Genomic DNA, 23,067 nt, shown 5'->3' with positions numbered 1-23,067 from the left:
CCTCAGTACATCTTTGAGGTATTTCTCCTGAGATATGAATATACCATTGCGCTGTTGACGAATTTGAAGACCTAAGAAGAATTTCAACTCTCCCATCATAGACATTTGATATTCTTCACTCATCATATAGGAAAATTCATCACTATAACGTTGGTCAGTACAGCCAAAGATAATATCATCAACATATATTTGGCACACAAACAGTTCACCATCATAAGATTTAGTAAAGAGAGTAGGATCGAGTGAACCGGGTGTGAAGCCATTCTTCACGAAGAATTCCTTCAATGTATCATACCACGCCCGAGGGGCTTGCTTGAGGCCATAGAGGGCCTTATTCAGTTTGAAGACTTTGTCAGGATTCTTTGGATCTTCAAAACCTGGGGGTTGAGCAACATATACTTCTTCCTCAATCTTACCATTGAGGAATGCACTTTTCACATCCATTTGATATAAGATGATATCATGATGATTAGCATAAGCAAGTAATATGCGAATAGCCTCAAGTCTAGCAATAGGTGCAAAAGTTTCATCGAAATCAATTCCTTCAACCTGTGTGTAGCCTTGAGCTACCAGTCGTGCCTTATTCCTTACCACAAGGCCATTTTCATCTTGCTTGTTGCGGTAGATCCACTTTGTGCCAATGATATTATGTTTGTGAGGATCTGGGCGTTTGACCAGTTCCCAGACATTGTTGAGATCGAACTGATGTAATTCTTCTTGCATAGCCTGAATCCACTCCGGCTCCAAAAATGCTTCATCTACCTTAGTGGGCTCTGTGATAGAGACAAAAGCATAGTGACCACAAAAGTTAGATAAATGTGAAGCTTTTGAGCGTGTGAGAGGACCTGGCGCTTCAATGTCATCGATGATCTTGTCAACTTGTACTTCTTTTGCTACGCGAGGATGAGCTGGTTGACGTCGAGGTATTTGATCATTTTCCTCAGCACCATGGTCTTCAGGTGCAACAACTCGATGTTCTTCGCGTACTGGAATGAATTCTTCAGCTAATTCTTCAGTAGGAATGACATCCTCAGTTGCCTTGAACTTGATAGAATCCTCAGGTGCTGGTTCATCTAACACAGAAGGTAGGTGCTCTCTTTGCGAGCCATTAGTTTCATCGAACCACACATCTACAGTTTCAACAATCTTGTGAAGAACAATGTTGAAGACTCTGTAGGTGTGCGAGTCCTTTCCGTAACCAAGCATGAAACCTTCATGTGCTTTCGGTGCAAATTTAGAATTGTGGTGAGGATCTCTAATCCAACATCTAGCACCGAAGACTTTGAAATAACTCACATTGGGTTTCTTGTCAGTGAGGAGTTCATAGGCCGTCTTCTTGAAGAATTTGTGAAGATATACTCTGTTGATGATGTGGCACGCAGTATCAATTGCATCAATCCAAAAATGATCAGGCGTTTTGTATTCATCAAGCATAGTGCGAGCCATTTCAACAAGAGTTCTGTTCTTGCGCTCCACGACGCCATTTTGCTGAGGAGTATACGGAGCAGATAATTCATGAGTAATACCAAGTTCATCAAGATAGTCATCAAGACCGGAATTCTTGAACTCAGTTCCATTGTCACTTCTGATGTGCTTGATTTTCACACCAAAGTTGGTTGAAGCCCTCGAGGAAAATCGTTTGAAGACTTCCTGCACTTCATGTTTGTAAGTAACAATGTGTACCCATGTATATCGAGAGTAATCATCAACAATAACAAAACCATATAGAGAAGCAGCATTAGTGACTGCTGAGTAATGATTAGGTCCGAAGAGATCCATGTGAAGCAATTCGAATGGACGAGTAGTGGTCATGATAGTCTTCGCTGGATGCTTGGCCTTGGTCATTTTTCCAGCTTCACAGGCTCCGCATAAGTGATCCTTGAGGAATTTGACATTCTCAATGCCAATGACATGCTTCTTCTTCGCAAGCGTGTGTAAATTCCTCATGCCTGCGTGACCAAGTCGTCGATGCCATAGCCAGCCTTCTGAAGCTTTTGCAAGTAGGCACACGGCTGGTTGTGGTCCTGTAGAGAAATCAACAATATACAAATCTCCTCTCCTAAAGCCTTCGAAGACTTTGGAATTGTCAGCTTCCATAATCACAACACAACGATACTTGCCAAAGACAACAACCATATCAAGATCAAAAAGCATTGAGACTGACATGAGATTGTATCCCAAGGACTCAACAAGCATGACTTTGTCCATGTGTTTATCCTTAGAGATCGCAACCTTACCAAGACACAATACCTGACTTTTGCCTTTGTCAGCAAAGATGATATGCTTCAGATGTGATGGTGATAAAGGAGCATCCATCAAGAGATTCTTGTCACCAGTCATGTGATTTGTACATCCACTATCGAGGACCCATTCAGTGGTTTTGGGTTGATCATCCTGTAGATGAATTAGTGTAACTTACAATCTCATATGCTTCATCAGTGAAGAATATGATATCAAGTTCATCAGATGAATTTCATCAAGCGGTAAACAGATATAGCAGTAGGAGGACATGTGAAATGAAGATTCATTTCACCATGGTTAGCCTGCGTCCTTTCAGGCATTTTGTCAAGTCCCCAGCAAATTCTTCAGACGTTAAGGCACGTCTGGAGACCTGACCCTGCAGAAGGGATTATTTCTTTTTCTTCACCACCCACATCTGAAGGGGTGGCAAAGAGTTCATCACTCTGCGAGCACCATACGAGAATGGTGGCATAGAAGCCAAACCATTTCGTTTCACATAAGAGGGGTTAGGGTAAGCATATGAGTAAGCAGAGAAATTCTTCGAGGACTTATGAACATAATGATTTGAAGAATAATGTGCATATTCGTAGCCCTTAGCTCTACCCCGCGAAACAGAGTTGTTAGCACGATGATAATCATGTGAGGACTTTGATCCATTTGAAGAATTTGATCCACGTGAGGAATTTGGTCCATATGAGGACTTGGATCCATATGAAGAATTAGGTCCATATGAAGAGTTTGTTCTGGGGTTCCCATTCTTCACAGGTGGTGTCATGAGGACATTCACCTGAAGACTTTCAACATAACTTTTGGGAACCCAGATTTTCTTCATAGGGGAACCGTTCCTGCAGTTAGTCCCAACATATCTAGCAAATACTTCACCATTCTGATTTTTGAACAGTTTATAGTTGGAGTCAAATGACTCATCAGAAGAATGAAGAGATTCACATGTAAAGCCAGATAACATGGATGGATCAACTGGAGGTCCCTTTGCAGCAACCCATGAGGTTTTGGGGTACTGCTCAGGCTTCCAATATGTTCCATCAGCATTAAGTTTCCTCTCAAAGGCAATACCCTCTTTCCTAGGGTTTCTGTTGAGGATCTGCTTTTTGAGCACATCACAGAGAATCTGATGCCCTTTGAGGCTTTTGTACATGCCTGTCGTGTACAGTTCCTTCAGCCCTGCATCGTCAGTGATACTAGCAGTGTCCTCAGATGAGGAATTAGTGATAGCAGAGGCAGGTGAAGAGTTTGTAACAGTTGAAGCATTTGAACATTCAGGTGAAGAATTAGCAGATTCACGTTCAATGCACTTTAAGCATGGAGGAACAAATTCTTCCTGAGAAGTGCTGATTTGTTGAGCAAGTAATGAATCGCGCTCCTTCTGAAGATCTTCATAACTCACTCTTAGCTTCTCAAGATCTTGCTTTCTTTGAAGAAATTCATAAGAAAGTTTCTCATGATCAGATAAGCGAGTGTTATGATGACTTTGAAGGTTATCAAGCCTAGACTGAAGTCTCTGAAGATTTTCAGTCAGGGCTTTAGTGCGATCCATTTCTTCACGCAACATATCATCACTTTTGTCTAGCATGTTTTGAACCTTTTCAAAAGCCCTTTGTTGTTTTACAGCAATCTTTGCAAGTTTAGAGTAGCTGGGCTTGAGATTCTCATCAGATTCATTTTCACTAGATTCAGAGGAGGTGTATTTGAGTACCTTTGCACCTTTTGCCATGAAGCAATAGGTGGGAGCGTAGTCATCATCATCTTCATTAGGCTTGTCGGTGGGGTCAGTTTCTTCAGTGTTGAAGATGGACTTGCTAACGAAAGCAGTAGCGAATGCCAGACTCGCCACACCAGAATCGGATTCTTCAGACGCCTCCTCTTCCTCATTTTCCTCAGATTCAGCTTCAGAGTCCATTTCCTTGCCAATGAATGCCCGAGCCTTCTTGGAGCTGCTCTTCTTGTGAGATGAAGACTTCGAGGATTTTGATGACGAAGATTTTGACGATTTCTTCTTTTTCTTCGCATCATCAGAACTGTAATCCTTGTATTTCTTCTTCTTCAATTCCTTTTCCCACTGAGGACAATCTTGAATATAATGACCAGGTTTCTTGCATTTGTGACACAGCCTTCTCTTATAGTCACTTGATGAGGAATCACTGTTTCTTGAGGATTTTCCAAAGCGACCACGTCTTGAGAACTTCTGGAATTTCTTCACGAGCAGTGCTAGCTCCTGGCTCAATTCTTCAGGATCACCAAGGCTACTACCAGAGTCCTCACATTCAGACTCAGACACAACCTTGGCCTTCAGGGCACGTGGTTTGCCATAGCTCGAACCATAGAGATCTCTCTTTTCAGCAAGCTGGAACTCGTGAGTATTTAGCCTTTCGAGGATATCGGCAGGATCAAGAGACTTGTAGTCAGCCCGTTCTTGTATCATCAGACCCAGAGTATCAAATGAGGAATCAAGCGATCTCAACAGTTTCTTCACCACCTCATGGTCAGTGATGTCAGTGGCACCGAGGGCTTGAAGCTCATTTGAGATGTCAGTGAGGCGATCGAAGGTTTGTTGGACATTTTCATTGTCGAGTCTTTTGAAGCGGTTGAAGAGATTCCGAAGAACATCAACTCGAGAGTCACGCAGAGTTGAGACTCCTTCATTCACTTTGGACAGCCTATCCCAGATAAGCTTAGCAGTTTCCAAAGCACTCACTCTTCCATACTGTCCTTTACTCAGATGGCCACATATGATATTCTTCGCTTGAGAATCGAGTTGCTTGAATCTCTTCACATCAGTAGCATTCAGTGAGGGTGAAACAGAGGGAACACCATTTTCCACAACATACCAGAGATCGTTGTCAATTGCCTCGAGATGCATTCGCATCTTGTTTTTCCAGTAGGGGTAGTCCGTTCCATCAAAGGTAGGACACCCAGCCGAGACCTTGATCATACCTGCGGTCGACATAACTAAAACTCCAGGCGGTTAAACCAAAATCACACAGAACAAGGGAGTACCTTGCTCTGATACCAATTGAAAGTGCGTTATGTCGACTAGAGGGGGGGTGAATAGGCGTTTTTAAGAATTCTTCACTGAGGAATTTGCCGGTGAGGAAATTCCTTAGCGAAGAACTGTTAGCAGCGGAATAAGTACTCAGAAGTAAGCATAATAGAATACAAGCATGGTCATCATGATGAAATGAAGACTAGCACAGAGTACAGAAAGCGTAATCACAGGATAACACAAGATGAAGACAAACAGACTGAAGAAATTGAACTGAGGAAATTGAGAAAGTCTTCAGTCAAAGTCTTCAAACACAGATATGAACAAACACTCAACACAGTAATGAGGAAATGAAAGGGTTGAGGAAATAGGACCAGTTAGGTTGGTGAAGACAATGATTTGGTAGACCAGTTCCAACTGCTGTCTCAGTTGTACGTCTGGTTGGAGCGGCTGAGTATTTAAACTCGAGGACACGCAGTCCCGGACACCCAGTCTCTGAGCACGCAGCTCAGGACACCCAGTCCTCACCGTATTCTCCTTAAACTAAGATCACACAGATCCCGTCCAATCACTCGTGGTAAGTCTTCAGGCGACTTCCAAACCTTCATAGACTTGGTCACTCGGCGATCCACAATTCCTCTTGGATGCTCTAGACCTTGACGCCTAACCGTCTGGAAGAAGCACAGTCTTTAAAGGTAACAAGCGTCGGATCCACGCGGGATCAATTTCTTCAGTGATGCTCAATCACTTTGGGGTTTATAGGTGTTTGGGTTTGGGATTTTCCTCACTTGATGATTTTCGCTCAAAGTCCTCGGAGGATGGGTTGCTCTCAAATGACAAGTGTCAAGTTCTCTCGGAGCAGCCAACCAGCTAGTGGTTGTAGGGGGCGGCTATTTATAGCCTAGGGAGCAGCCCGACATGATAAGACATAAATGCCCTTCAATGATATGACCGTTAGGTGGATAAGATATTTTGGGACAGCTGGCGCGCAGCACAGCAACGGTCGGAAATTTGACTCTCAAATTCCTCAGGGCTATCACGTTCCTCACTGTGTAGGTAATTCGCACTGGCAAATTCCTAACTCCTCAGTCAGAACAAATTCATCAGTGACCAGAAGAACTTCGTCTCTGTTACTGAAGAAAGTGACTGAACTGTATGAGATTTCCAAAGGCTTTACTCGAAGGGATTGGTAGGTGTAGGATTTTGAGTTGAGCATCACATGGAAATTTTTCCTTAGTATTTCCTCGACCCCCTTTAACAGTACGGTGTTTCCTATGACTCAAGAAAGAGAAAATGAAACTACGAAAACAAAAGTCTTCACGCTTCATGTTCCACTAATGAATACCAAGTCTTCAAGGTCACACCAATTTCTTCACTTTCAAAGTCTTCAGAAAGTCTTCAGAATATCAAAGTCTTCACTTGAAGAACTTCATTTTTAGGGGTCGACTTTCTCTGTAAATATCAAACTCCTCATAGACTTATAGACCTGTGTACACTCACAAACTCATTAGTCCCTTAACCTATAAGTCTTCAATACACCAAAATCACTAAGTGGCACTAGATGCACTTACACCCCCGCTGGGGGAGAGGCTTTCTTCTTCTCCTCCTCACCTTTGTGAGAGGAGTCGGCCTCGGAGTCGTCATCCGATAGCACCTGAAAACGGGAACTCTTCCGAGTCCCCGTGGCCTTCTTCTTGGCCTTCTTCTCCGGCACCACGTGGGGTGCCGGAGCCAGCAACCCCGTTAGGCGGGCGTCCGTTGGGTCCTCTGGTAATGGGGCCGGACAGATAGTCTGTTCGGCCTTCTTCAGCCAACCCTGTCAAAGGAAAGGGAGTTTAGATCCCGCATAGTGTCAAACTATGGAAAACAAGCGTCCCGTAAAGGACAAAGTCGCTTACCTCGTCAGCCGGACGCTGCGAGCTGAATCCGCGATCTTCGGTAGCGGATGCGAGAGTCTCGGCGCCCTTGACAGCACCTTCCAGACATCTTCGTACGTAGTGTCGAAGAGCCCGCTCAAAGTCTGGTGCTGCGCCGGATCGAACTCCCACATGTTGAATCCCCGTCGTTGGCACGGGAGAATCTGGCGAATGAGCATGACCTGGACTACGTTGACGAGCTTGAGCTTCTTATCCACTAGCTTTTGAATACAGGCTTGGAGTCCCGTCAGCTCCTCCGAATCACCCCAAGTCTGGCCGCTCTCTTTCTAGGAGGTGAGCCGTGTGGGGATGCCAGATCTAAATTCTGGGGCCGCTGCCCATTCAGGGTCACGCGGCTCGGTGATGTAGAACCACCCCGATTGCCACCCCTTGATAGTTTCCATGAAAGTGCCCTTAAGCCAAGTAACGTGGGACATCCTGCCCACCATGGTGCCTCCGCACTCCGCTTGGCTGCCCTTCACAACCTTCGGCTTGACACTGAAGGTCTTGAGCGACAAGCCGAAGTGGGGCTGGATGCAGAGGAAGGCCTCACACACGACGATAAACGCCGAGATGTTGAGGATGAAATTCGGGGCCAGATCATGGAAATCCAGGCCATAGTAGAACATGAGCCCCCGGACAAAGGGATGGAGTGGGAAGCCCAGTCCGCGGAGGAAATGGGGCAGAAATACTACCCTCTCATGGGGCCTGGGGGTGAGGATGAGCTCTCCCTCGTCGGGGAGCCGGTGCGTGATATTGCTGGACAGATATCCGGCGCTGCGCAGCTTCTGGATCTGCCCCTCCGTGACGGAGGAGGCCATCCACTTGCCTCCCGCTCTGGACATAGTTGGAGGAGGTTGAGGTGAGATGTGCGGACTTGGGCGCTAGAGCTCGAGTTCGCGGAGATGGATAAGCCAAGGAGGAAGAAGGCGCAGGTAAAAGGGTTGGATCTTTATCCCCTTATATGGGCGGACAAAAACATGCGTCCCCACCGGCTTGATAAAACTCGCTTATCCCCCAAGCGCCATAATCAATGGCGCGGTTGGGTTACCCACGTCCGTATTGATGGGATTCCCGAAATAAGGGGAACACGATCTCTGCTTCAACAAAGACGTGCCAAGGAAACCGCTTCGCTAAACGCGCTGAGGTGGTACAATAAAAACAATTCGAGTAAAGGCTTGGTAGTGGTGTGACGTCACGCCACCAAATACGTCAGCAGATTGAACTTGTGTAAATATTATTCTCTCTACGGTGGTATGTGGAATTTATTTTGCAGAGCCGGACACTATCCTGGTGTTCACAATCTTCCATAAATTATTCAGAGGAGGAACCCGCCTTGCAATGCCGAAGACAATATGCGCGCCGGACTCATCGTCATTCAAGCCTGGTTCAGGGGCTACTGAGGGAGTCCTGGACTAGGGGGTGTCCGGATAGCCGAACTATCATCATCGGCCGGACTCCAAGACTATGAAGATACAAGATTGAAGACTTCCTCCCGTGTCTAGATGGGACTTTCCTTGGCGTGGAAAGCAAGCTTGGCGATACGGATATGTAGATCTCCTACCATTGTAACCGACTCTGTGTAACCCTAGCCCTCTCCGGTGTCTATATAAACCGGATGGCTTTAGTCCGTAGGACGAACAACAATCATACCATAGGCTAGCTTCTAGGGTTTAGCCTCCTTGATCTCGTGGTAGATCTACTCTTGTAACATACATCATCAATATTAATCAAGCAGGACGTAGGGTTTTACCTCCATCAAGAGGGCCCGAACCTGGGTAAAACATCGTGTCCCTTGTCTCCTGTTACCATCCGCCTAGACGCACAGTTCGGGACCCCCTACTCGAGATCCGCCGGTTTTGACACCGAGAGTAATATTTCGGTTATCTTCCTCAGAAATAAAACAGGGATGTCACTCATTTTTGAACCCCTCTCTTTACTTACGGCTCGGTGGAGAGCTGATCCCCTTGGGAGCGTAATGCGGACGGGGCATTCTCCGGCGCCGGATCCTCTGGCGAAGATTTCTTCCCCCGTTTTGAGGCCATCCCCTCTAGGTCTTCAGAGGCAGTCCTCTTTTCCCTTGATTGGGGGAATTCTCGATTCCTCCCTTTCTGACAGCCTCCTTGACGGAGGCGGTAGCTCCTTGGTTCCCCTCTTCGCCTTCTGCCAAAGGCGCAATCTCCAACATCCTGGTTAACATGGGATCCGGCGTGGTCTCAGGCAGGGGGGTTGGACACCTAATAAGCTTTGCTTTCACTATCCACTCCTGTTCAAAGGATAGCTCTGTTAAGGGCAATTTTATGATAAAAATACGGATGGTGTGTCCAAATACGGGGCTACTTACTTGGGCATCCGGGCGATTGCAGCTCAGACCTGCGTCCTCGGACAAGTCCGGACACCTTGCTTGTGATCTGAAGAACAATTTGTACATCTCCATGGGCGTCGTGCCCATAAAGTGTTGGAGGACTCGTGGTCCCTCCGGATTAAATTCCCACAGGTGGAGAGGGCGACGTTTGCAGGGCAGCATGCGGCGAATCAGCATAACTTGCGCCACTACGGTCAAGTTGATATCTCTTTCTAGGAGATCTCGAATGCGGCCCTGCAGCAAGGGCACGTCTTTGGACGGCCCCCAGATAAGCCCTTCATTGACCCATGACACTAGCCGTGGTGGGGGACCCGAGCGAAAAGCGGGTGGCGCCACCCATGTGGTGCCCCTGGGGGCTGTGATGTAAAACCAGTCCCGTTGCCATAAGCCGAACTCCTCTTGGAAAGAGCCCTTGGGCCATGGAGCGTCGGCCATCTTGCTTATGATAGCTCCTCCGCACTCAGCGTGCTGCCCCTCGATCATCTTCGGTTCTACCTTGAAGGTTCTAAGCCACAATCCGAAGTGAGGAGTAATATGGAGGAAGGCCTCACACACGACAATGAACGATGAGATTTGGAGGATGGACTCCGGAGCTAAGTCGTGAAATTCTAGCCCGTAATAAAACATAAGCTCCCTCATGAAGGGATCAATCGGGAAGCCTAGCCCCCAAAGGAAGTGAGATGCGAACACCACACTCTCACCGGGCTGGGGAGTGGGAATGGCCTGCCCTTGAGCAGGCAGCCTATGCGAGATTTCACCGGTTAGATACCTGGCATCTCTCAGTTTTCGCACGTCTTCTTCCGTAATGGAGGAAGGCATCCACCGGCCTTGAAGGTCGGAGCCGGACATCATCGAAGGTCCGAAGCGCCTAAAACTGGAGCTTTGGGTGTTGGAACTCGAGGCGAGGGGCGGATTCGATTGAATTGAAAAGAAAGGAGTCGAGCCTTGGTCTCTTTATGAAGAGGTTGAATACCAAGAGCCCTCCCCGTAACCGTTTGGGACTCGCTTTCAATTAGGGAGTCGTACCAAAGGCACGGTTGGGTTACCCACGCCCGTATTGATGAGAATCCCGGAATAAGGGGACATGATCTCTGCTTTGACAAGATGTGCCAAGGAAACTGCCTCGCTAAACGCGCTAAGGTGGAACAGTAAAATGATTCGAATAAAGTCTTGGCCGTGGCGTGATGTCACGCTACGGAATACGTCAGCAGATTAGATTTGTGCAGATATTATTCTCTCTACGATGGTAAGTGGAACTTATTTTGCAGAGCCGGACACTATCCTTGTGTTCAACATCTTCTATGAAGTATTCGGAGGAGGAACCCGCCTTGCAATGCCGAAGACAATTTGCGCACCGAACTCGTCGTCATTGAAGCCTGGTTCAGGCACTACTGAGGGAGTCCTGGATTAGGGGGTGTCCGAATGGCCGGACTATGACCTTTGGCTGGACTCCCGGACTATGAAGATACAAGATTGAAGACTTCGTCCCGTGTCCGGATAGGACTTTCCTTGGCGTGGAAGGCAAGCTTGGCGATATGATATGAAGATCTCCTCCCATTGTAACCGACTCTGTGTAACCCTAGCCCTCTCCGGTGTCTATATAAACCGGAGAATTTTAGTCCGTAGGACGAACAATAATCATACCATAGGCTAGCTTCTAGGGTTTAGCCTCTTTGATCTTGTGGTAGATCAACTCTTGTACTACCCATATCATCAATATTAATCAAGCAGGAGTAGGGTTTTACCTCCATCGAGAGGGCCCGAACCTGGGTAAAAACATCGAGTCCCTTGTCTACTGTTACCATCCGCCTAGACGCACAGTTCGGGACCCCCTACCCGAGATCCACCGGTTTTGACACCGACAAGCACCTCTTCGCCTAGAGAGAAGAACCTCATACTATTTGCCACAAAAAGTGAGATGAGAGAAGTGTGTGAGAACCCATCTAGTGTGATGCACTTTGTCCTTGTGTGCAAGGATGGAGAACCAAAAACTAACACCGCTCACGAGCTACCTTTTGTGTTTCAATCTCTTTTGCAGGAATTTCAAGATGTTTTCCCCGATGAGCTACCTCCGGGTCTCCCTCCTCTTTGAGGCATTGAGCATCGAATCGACCTCATCCCCGAAGCTCCTCTTCCAAACAAGGCTCCTGATGCGGAGCATCCCTCGGCTACTCGCACCGACACTCCATCACCAACGCAAGCTCCAAGTGGACCAATGACACGAGCACGTGCACGCGCCATCGAGAACGAGGTTGATTCTCTCCTCTTCGAGTTTCGCTCGGTTTCACATGAGAGTTGGATTCTACCGTCATCGGAAACATTGTGCATGCTTAGGTACCAAGAAGATGATAATGGGAAGGAGAAGACGGAGACTCAAGTGACCACGAAGCAAGGGAAAGAAGAGAAGGAAGGAGAGAACGAGAAGAAGGAAGAAGGAGGAGAAGGGGCAAAACCCCCTGGACATCCCGGGTGCCCGGCCATGACAACCCCGGGTGCCCGGCCTCTACCTGGGCCACGCCCCAGCCGGCCCCGGGTGCCCGGCCCCTCGCCTGGGCTCAGCCTAGCTGGCCCCGGGTGCCCGGCCCTCGCCCAGCCGCCCGCTGGGAGCAACCTCGGGTGCCCGGCCCCTCGCCCGCAGGCTCCTGTCCTGGTCGGGTGCCTGGCCCCTTCCCCTCCGGGTGCCCGGCCCCGCTTGGGCGCAGCTCCCTCCGGGTGCCCGGTCGGTTCCACCCCGGGTGCCCGGACCCTTCCTCGTGGCTACGCGTTTTTAGGGACTTTTTGGTCCTTTGTATCCCCTCTCCCTAATATTTCGTCCCTAGACTATATAAGTGGAACTCCTAGGTCATTTGTGGGTTAGCAAAGATTAGACTAAACATTGTGAGCCTTTGCTCCTTGTATCCCCTCCTCTTAGGAGTTCAAGCCCCCACCTTGGGAAGAATCCATAGGATTATCAAGGCCTCCTCTTGGAGAAGATCATCAAGACCTCACATAGTGGGAAGAATTTACCAAGTGCTACTCTCCTTGTATTGATCTTGTAATCATGTGGATCTTATGTGTGCTACTCTAGTGGATGTGATACTTGGTTTGTTTGAGAGATTTTGTTCTTGGTGTTCTTGGTGTTCTTGAGTTTTTGCTCCTTTACCCCCCTCCAAGAGTGAAAAGATCCTTCTTAGGGTTTGACCCTACAACAGCTCCTTACCACGTCAACCCCGAAAAGACAAAGGAGATTCAACGGCAAGTACAACAACTCATCGACAACGGTCATGTACGTGAAAGCTTGAGCCCTTGTGCCGTTCCCGTTATACTTGTGCCCAAGCAAGATGGTAGCTTTCGCTTGTGTTTCGATTGTAGACCCATAAATGCTATTACCGTTCGCTATAGGCATCCCATTCCTCGCTTAGATGATATGCTTGATGAACTTAGTGGAGCCAACTTTTTCTCAAAAATTGATCTTAAAAGTGGCTATTATCAAATCCGCAAGAGGGTGATGAATGGAAAACCGCTTTCAAAACCAAATTTGGCCTATATGAATGGTTAGTCATGCCTATGGGTTGATCGGAAGCTCCCGGTACTTTCGTGCGTCTCATGCATCATGTACTTCGCCCTTATATTGGAGTCTTTGTTGTGGTTTACTTCGATGATATTCTTGTGTTTAGAAAAACCATAAAAGAGCATCTTAATCATGTTAGGGCTGTTTTGCAAACACTTCGCAAGGAAAGTCTTTATGCCAACATGAAAAAGTGCACATTTGGTGTTGACAAAGTGGTTTTCTTGGGTTTTGTTGTTTCTTCCAAGGGTGTCCATGTTGATGAAACTAAAATTGAAGCAATTAAAAATTGGCCCCAACCCACCAATTTGCAACAAGTGCGAAGTTTTCTTGGTCTTGCGGGTTTTTATCGCCGCTTTGTGAAAGATTTTAGCACTATTGCCGCTCCTTTGCATGCTTTGAGCAAGAAGAATGCTCCTTTTGTTTGGGGACCTTTGCAATCAACCGCTTTTGATGAGCTCAAATCTTTGCTTACACATGCTCCGATTCTTGCTTTACCCAACTTTGACAAAACTTTTGAGGTTCATTGCGATGCAAGTGGTACCGGAATTGGTGGAGTTTTGATGCAAGAACAACGAGCTATTGCTTATTTTAGTGAAAAACTTTCTGGTGCTCAAATTAACTATCCCATATATGACAAAGAATTGTTTGCATTAGTGCGTGTGTTACATGTGTGGGAGCATTACCTTAGACCGCATGAGTTTGTTATACATACCGATCATGAAACACTTAAATACCTCAAAGGTCAAACCAAGTTGAATAAACGACATGCTAAATTGAGTGAATTCATTGAATCTTTTCCCTATGTGATTAAGTACATTAGGGGCAAAGAAAACGTGGTGGCGGATGCACTTTTCCGCAAATGTATGTTACTTACTCAACTTGAATTGAATGTCATAGGATTTGATCATATCAAAGATTTGTATGAGGGTGATGTGACTTTTGCTACTCCTTACGCTAAGTGTGTGATGCATACTTCTTGGGAACGATATTATATCAAAGATGGTTATCTTATGAGAGATAACAAACTATGCATTCCCAAGTCCTCTCTTCGTTTGCTCCTTTTGCTAGAGGCTCATGGAGGTGGACTCATGGGACACTTGACGCGACAAGACTTTCGCCACGCTCTCCAAGAACTATTATTGGCCCAAGATGTTTCGCGATGTTGCCCGCTTCACCAACCGGTGCTCTACATGTTGCAAAGCTAAGTCACACTCTCAATCCCATGGTTTACATATGCCTTTACCTATCCCACATCAACCTTGGGAAGACATTAGCATGGATTTTGTGCTTCGATTACCTAGAACTCAAAATGGCAAGGATTCGGTTTTTGTTGTTGTGGACCGTTTCTCTAAAATGGCTCATTTTATCCCATGCAATAAGATAGACGATGCTTCACATGTTGCCAATCTCTTTTGTAGGGAAATCTTGAGGTTGCACGGCGTGCCAAATACAATTGTGTCGGATCGAGACGTCAAGTTCTTAAGCTACTTTTGGAAGACACTATGCGCCAAGCTCGGGATCAAGCTACTATTCTCCACGGCATATCATCCTCAAACCGATGGCCAAACGGAAGTCACCAACCGGGCGCTTGCGACTCTCCTACGTGTGTTGATCAAGAAGAACATCAAGGAGTGGGAGGAGTGCCTACCCATTGCCGAGTACGCCTACAATCGCGCAAGACACTCTACAACCGGCAAGTCCCCCTTCGAGGTCGTCTACGGTTTCAACCCTTTGTCGCCATTGGACATCCTTCCTCTACCACTTCAAGAACGAGCAAACATGGACGCAAGTACAAGAGCCGCCTACCTCAAGAAGATGCATGAAGCAACACGTTCCACGATCGAGCACCAAGTGCAATGCCTCTTCGCCAAGCTCAACCTCAACAAGTCTCCGATGGTGTTCCAACCGGGTGATCAAGTATGGATACATCTCCGCAAAGACCGCTTCCCCAACGAACGCAAGTCCAAGCTACTACCACGAGCCGACGTCCCTTTCAAGGTGATCGCACGCTACAACGACAACGCCTACAAGGTCGACATCCCACGCGACAAGTACAATGTTAGTGACATCTTCAACGTCAAAGAATTGGCCAAGTACCATGGTGATGAAGAGCACGATCCGTGGACGGATCTCTCCCAAGGGGGAGAAGATGATGCGGAGCATCCCTCGACTACTCGCACCGACACTCCATCACAACACAAGCTCCAAGTGGACCAATGACACGAGCACGTGCACGCGCCATCGAGAATGAGGTTGATTCTCTCCTCTTCGAGTTTCGCTCGGTTTCACCTGAGAGTTTGATTCTACCGTCATCGGAAACATTGTGCATGCTTAGGTACCAAGAAGATGATAATGAGAAGGAGAAGACGGAGACTCAAGTGACCACGAAGCAAGGGAAAGAAGAGAAGGAAGGAGAGAACGAGAAGAAGGAAGAAGGAGGAGAAGGGGCAAAACCCCCTGGACATCCCGGGTGCCCGACCATGGCAGCCCCGGGTGCCCGGCCTCTACCCGGGCCATGCCCCAGCCGGCCACGGGTGCCCGGCCCCTCTCCTGGGCTTAGCCCAGCCGGCCCCGGGTGCCCGGCCCTTGCCCAGCCGCCTGCTGGGAGCCACCCCGGGTGCGCGGGCTTGGCGCCCCGGGTGCCCGGCCCCTTGCCCGCATGCTCCTGTCCTGACCGATTGCCCGACCCCTTCCCCTCCGGGTGCCCGGGCCCGCTTGGGCGCAGCTCCCTGACCGGTCCGGGTGCCCGGCCCGTTCCACCCCAGGTGCCCGGACCCTTCCCCGTGGCTACGCGTTTTTAGGGACTTTTTGGTCCTTTGTATCCCCTCTCCCTAATATTTCGTCCCTAGACTATATAAGTGGAACTCCTAGGTCATTTGTGGGTTAGCAAAGATTATACTAAACATTGTGAGCCTTTGCTCCTTGTATCCCCTCCTCTTAGGAGATCAAGCCCCCACCCAGGGAAGAATCCATTGGATTGTCAAGGCCTCCTCTTGGAGAAGATCATCAAGACCTCACATAGTGGGAAGAATTTACCAAGTGCTACTCTCCTTGTATTGATCTTGTAATCTTGTGGATCTCATGTATGCTACTCTAGTGGATGTGATATTTGGGTTTGTTTGAGAGATTTGTTCTTGGTGTTTTTGAGTGTTTTCCTCCTTTTCCCCCTCCAAGTGTGAAAAGATCCTTCCTAGGGTTTGACCCTACAACACGATCCGACTACGAACATGCGTGATGTCGCGCCTTAGCAATCGCTAAACCAACTTCCAAGGGGTTATTGCGCCGAAGCACGATCAACCTGACCACGAGGGTCTGTTTCCTACGAGAAAATGAAGAACAAGCAAGAAACTGAGATTGCAATCTAGATATTGCGAATATAAGATGAAAGCTTTATTGATCAAGATGGGGTTCTATGACGTCTTGGTCTGGTCATTGAACACAAACGAAGTACACGAAGTTGCAGCTATGGCGAACTTTAATCTAAACAAAACCCGAAGTCTAAACGATGCCCTAAGGGCTGTATATATGGAGGAAGAGGGGGGAATTTCATGGCCCTTGGGGAAGGGGCCCGAACCAACCCTATCGCTTGTTTCCCCACACATACGGACTCTAAAAACAACCTATACTCAAGTATTTCAAAAATACATGGGCCTGGCCCAACAATAAGGTGACGCAGCACCTAGAATAGCCTCTGGATGAAAGTTATGAAGTAGCATCTTGTATATTTCGTCCAACGCTTCATGCACTCATTATGGTGGCTTCAACGTCCTGAAATCATCACTTGTAACTCCGTTCTTGTTCCCCTTGCGCATGCCATCATCTCCATGCTTGTTCTTGCTTCAATGTTCATCCTTCTCCAAGCTAGGCCCTTCATTTGTAAGCAAAACAAATGTATCCAATTTAGGCAGCATCATATTCTCATGAACATTAGAATCATTACCAAGAAACGAAAGTACCTGGTAATTTAATTGGCGTGCGCGAGCTCTAGTAATTGGTCCAGTATGTATAGCAGCAGGGGTTGTGGGTGTAACAATGGTATTAATGTCCTCATCATCCTCCCCTACTTGAAATGAAGTCGTCCTCGACGGAAGCTAATCTTCCTCACCCAAATAAGGCTTCAAATCTGCAATGTTAAAAGTGGGACTAAGACTAACCCCAAAATCTGCAGGTAGCTCAAGTTTATATGCATTATCATTTATTTTCTCTAAAACCTTAAAAGGACCATCAACACGTGGCATTAGCTTTGATTTGCGCAAATCAGGAAATCTATCCTTACGCAAATGTAACCAAACAAGATCTGCAGGTGCAAACACAACATGTTTTCTACCCTTATCTCCAGCAAGTTTATATTTGGCATTCATACGCTCAATGTTTTCGTTAGTTAACTCATGCATTTTTAAAATCAATTCAGCACATTGTTTAGCATCAAAATTAACCTTCTCCCAAGATGGAAGAGGCAACAAATTAAATAGGTACACGAGGTAGGAAACCATACACAATTTCAAAAGGGCACATCTTAGTAGTAGAATGCAATGAACGATTATAAGCAAATTCAATATGAGGCAAGCGTTCTTCCCATATTTTCTTATTATTCTTCAAAACAGCCCTAAGCATAGTAGACAATGTTCTATTGACTACTTCAGTTTGTCCATCAGTTTGGGGGTGGCAAGTAGTACTAAAAAGCAGTTTAGTCCCCAACTTAGCCCATAAACATCTCCAAAAGTGGCTAAGAAATTTAGTATCAAGATCTAAAACAATAGTATTTGGCACACCATGCAAGCGAATAATTTCACGAAAGAACAAATTAGCAACATTAACGACATCATCGCTATTATGACATGGTATAAAGTGTGCCATTTTCGAGAACCTATCCATGACAACAAATATGCTATCCCTCCTATTCTTTGTTCGAGGTAAACCTAAAACAAAGTCCATAGATATATCCTCCCAAGGAACACTAAGTACATGCAAAGGCATATATAAACCATGAGGATTGAGTCGTGACTTAGCTTTTTGACATGTAGTGCAGCGAACAACAAAGCACTCAACATCCCGTCTCATCTTTGGCCAAAAGAAATGTGTAGCAAGTACGTCCTCCGTCTTTTTCACGCCAAAGTGTCCCATTAATCCTCCTCCATGCGCCTCCTGCAACAACAAAAGATGAATGGAGCTAGATGGAATGCATAGCTTGTTAGCACGGAACACAAATCCATCATTAACGACGAACTTGTTCCATGTTCTTCCTTCTTTACAATTCTGCAATACATCTTTAAAATCAGCATCATGCACATATTGATCTTTGATGGTCTCCAAACCAAATATTTTGAAGTCAAGTTGTGAAAGCATAGTATAGAGATGAGACAATGCATCAGCAATAACATTTTCTTTACCCTTCTTGTGTTTAATGACATAAGGAAAAGTCTCAATGAATTCAACCCATTTAGCATGTCTACGATTCAGTTTAGCTTGACTTTTAATATGTTTCAAAGAATCATGATCAGAATGTATAACAAATTCTTTGGGCCATAAATAATGCTGCCATGTTTCTAATGTCCAAACAAGAGCATATAATTCTTTATCATAAGTAGAATAATTCAGACTAGGCCCACTCAACTTTTCAGAAAAGTATGCAACAGGTTTGCCATCTTGTAATAATACACCTCCTAATCCAATTCCACTAGCATCACATTCAAGCTCAAATGTCTTATTAAAATCAGGAAGTTGGAGTAAAGGAGCATGTGTCAACTTATCTTTCAACACCGTGAAGGCTTCTTCCTGTGCGGTACCCCAAACAAAAGGCACATCCTTCTTTGTAAGCTCATTGAGAGGTGCAACAATGGTGCTAAAATCTCTCACAAAACGCCTATAGAATCAAGCGAGGCCAAGAAAACTCCTCACTTGTGTGACCGTTTTGGGCTGCGACCAACTCTCAATAGCTTCAATCTTGGCTTTATCAACTTCAATTCCCTGTGGAGTAACAACATAGCCAAGAAAAGACACTCGGTCGATGCAAAAAGTGCACTTCCCAAGGTTACTAAACAAACATGCATCACATAGAGCAATAAAAACAGCACGTAAATGTTCCAAATGTTCCTCCAAAGATCTGCTATAAATCAATATGTCATCAAAGTAAACTACCACAAATCATCCAATGAAAGCACGTAAAACTTCGTTCATTAATCTCATGAAAGTACTAGGTGCATTAGTTAACCCAAAAGGCATGACTAACCACTCATATAATCCAAACTTAGTTTTAAATGTTGTTTTCCATTCATCTCCCAATTTCATACGAATTTGATTGTATCCACTACGCAAATCAACTTTGGAGAATATTGTAGAGCCACTCAATTCATCAAGCATATCATCTAGCCTAGGAATAGGATGACGATAATGAATAGTAATATTATTAATGCCTCTACAATCAACACACATACGTGATGTACCATCCTTTTTCGGCACTAGAATAATAGGAACAACACAAGGACTAAGGGATCCACGTATATAACCTTTGTCGAGCAGCTCCTGTACTTGACGCATAATCTCCTTCGTCTCCTCTGGATTGGTACGGTATGGTGCACGGTTGGGTAATGATGCACCGGGAATTAAGTCAATCTGATGCTCAATCCCTCAAATGGGAGGTAATCCCGGTGGCACGTCTTGTGGAAAGACGTCAGCGAACTCCTGCAAAATGTTAGTGACAGCAGGAGGCAAAGAGGAAGGCACGTCCTCGAATGAAAATAAAGCCTCTTTGCACACAAAAGCATAGCAAACAGATTTGCTGAAATCTAGCTCATCAATATCAGATTTAGTGGCAAGTAAACATGCACTTTTCAATTTAATTTCAGAAGCAACACTAGATGGTTTACTATTAGGCTTCATTTGTTGCTCAAATTCTTCTGCCACAATATGATTTTCACTCTTATTTTTCTCCGGTTTTGCTTTATTAGCTCTATTAATATCATCTTTCAAAATGGAATCAGGAGTCATAGGAAGCAAAGTAATATTGTTATCCTTATGAACAAGAGTATACTGATTGTTTCTACCATGGTGTACAGATTTTTTATCAAATTGCCATGGTCGACCAAGTAATAAGGAACATGATTACATAGGTACCACATCACAATCAACATAATCAGCATATGTAGAGATACTAAAATGCACACGAACAGTACGTGTTACCTTAACCTTGCCGCTGTTGTTGAACCATTGGATGTAGTAAGGATGTGGATGTGGTCTTGTGGTGAGAGATAGCTTCTCCACCATCTCCATGCTAGCCAAATTATTGCAGCTCCCTCCATCTATGATGAGCGAACAGAACGTTCCTTCACAACTCCCTTTGTATGGAACAAATTATGCCTCTGATTTTGCTCGGCTTGTGTAACCTGCACACTGAAAACACGTTGAGCAACTAAACATTCATACCTGTCAGCGTCTTCAGGAGCCATGTATTGCGTCTCATGATCAGAATCAGCTCCACCGTGTTCTTCACTTGTAATAAGAGCCAAAGTCTCCTCATCATAGTCACTAGCGGACTCATACCCACCATCCTCAGTAGCAATCATCACACGCTGAGATTTGCATTCTCTCGCATAATGATCTCTTCCCTTACAACGATGACAAATAATATCACTTGTGTGCCCTGTCGATGCCATGGAAGAAGAAGAGCTCTGTGCAGGCCCGGCAGGTGCACTCTTGGCAGATAGTGGTGGTTGTGCCTGCTTTCTTGTATCACGACTGTAGGTGGCACCTGATGGAGGTGCTGGTGCAGTGGAAGTAGAAGATGCACGCGGTGTCCATGATGAAGGTCGGCCTGCAGAAAAGTTAGTTCACGCCAATGCTTGTCGATCCTGCACTTCACGTTCAGCTTTACAAGCAAGATGGAATAAAAGAATGATATTAGTATACTCCTTATACTCTAGAATGGTCTGAATCTCTCTATTTAATCCACCCATAAAACGGGCAAGCATAGCTTCATTCTCCTCAACAATACCACATCTACTCATGCCAGTTTGTAATTTCTGATAATATTCTTCTACAGAATTTTTTCCTTGTCTTAAACGCTGCAATTTTTGAAGCAATTCACGTTGATAATATGGTGGAACCCAACGAGTACACATAGCAGTTTTCAAAGCAGCCCAAGTAGTTGGAATAGGATATAATCTACAATGTTCAGACCACGATACACATGCAAAACTAGTGAAAGCACAAACAGCGGCAGCAAACCGTCTCTCCTCGGGATATTGTAATTATGTAAAACGTTGTTTAGTTTCTAACTCCCAAGTAAGATATATATCAGGAACATATCTACCCTCAAATGGTGGAATATTCAATTTCAATTTAGGAATATGGTCATTATCTCATACCTGAAGTGGTGGTGCAGGCCTACCGTTGCGAATATATACCGGAGGTCGACCTGCTGGTGGTGGTGCTGGTGGCTGCACGTAGTTCTGATTTTGATCAACCTCATCCTCGTAATAGTCCTCCACCTCTGCAGTAGCAGGAGGAGCTACAGAAGCACCAAACAGCAGTAGCAGTGGCACTAGAATTTTGTCCTGGCCCAATAGGAACACGTTGTGCTCGCCCTACTGTATCGCGGCGTAGAACTGGTTGTAAGAGACGTTTGAGTAATTCATCGAACTTGGCGTCCAACTTGGTGTCAATTTTCTTCTCAATGTCATCCATCCTCTCCAATGCCTTTCCAAAGCTGGCCATCACGTCTTCCACCTGTTGACCCAACATTTGATGAAACTTATCATGAAGCTCCTTTTTCGTCATGTTCTCCCAGTTAATCTCGTCGGCTTGTGTTCCTGCCATAGTTAGCAGCAATAGAAACAGACAAGAATATGATCCTACAGACTACTGGAATATGGTGGTGGTGGGGTGTCACAAATTCGTCAAGCGAATCTCAAATTCTTACCAGTTCTTACCCAGCAGCAGGTGGTGATCGGCAACCGTTGTAGTCAAAACTCTCAAAGCTTGGATAGAGCGATTACCAGGGAGAGTCAAATGCACGACGTAGATGTATGTGGAGCTGGGAAGGCTTATAATATGGTAGCAAAAAGGGTCAGCAATAATCAATTCAGAGATGCAAAGTTGAATAAACGCTCAATGACGGTACTGTGTTGGTCCTAGGCTAGACCGTGCTAGAGACGCGAGCCTAGAACACTAACAAAATCACGGCGCGACACATAATCAAGGGAGGAGCACACTCTGAACACTAACAAAAAGTCTACAAATGGCCTAAAAACTGCCTAGCCAGAATTTTCCAGACTTAGTTTTTTTTGAAACTGGAACTATTTTTTCTACTGCGGGTAGCACGACAGTTCGGGAGTCCTACTATGTCACGAAATCCAAAACAGAGTAACAAAATACTAGACTCGGACTAGGACTGGTGGCGGAGATGAATCTGGTGGAACTCAGACTGGTGGCGGCGATGAATCTGATGGAACTCGGACTGGTGGTGGATATATGTTGTAGGTGGAGTCGGATTGGCGTGATGGCGGCGGATATGTGGTGGCGTATATGGACTCGGATTGGCTGTGAATATGTGGTGGTGGTATATGGCAGCAGCGATGAAGTTGGTGCGGTGGTGGTATATGGCAACAACAATGATGATGATGCGGTGGTGATATATGGCAGCGGCGACGTGACAACCTGTGAACAGAACTCGAAACTCTAAAGGACTAGATGCTAAGACCAACAACTTGACATGACGATGCAACCGCAAATTCAACAAAGCAAATATAGACGAGATTATGCAAAGGCTCAGATTGGTTCGGATAGGATGAACTAACCCTAATTGTTTTGGCTTTTTTGTGGACTATAGGTATGAAGAAAGGACTCGATCTAAACTACGAAAAACTGTAAAATCTCACCGAGCAACCTGAAAATCTGATACCACATGATAGAGGCAAAGGTGTCCCGTCTTTCAATGAGATGGTGGCTATCGTTTTCTGTGGGAGTCGACCTTGACGATCCGACTACGAACATGCGT

This window comes from Triticum dicoccoides, chromosome 2B (genome assembly GCF_002162155.2).
Source record: "Triticum dicoccoides isolate Atlit2015 ecotype Zavitan chromosome 2B, WEW_v2.0, whole genome shotgun sequence".
In the NCBI taxonomy this organism is placed as follows: Eukaryota; Viridiplantae; Streptophyta; class Magnoliopsida; order Poales; family Poaceae; genus Triticum; species Triticum dicoccoides.
The sequence above is the reverse complement of the archived record's forward strand: the minus strand, read 5'-3'. Positions refer to the sequence as shown.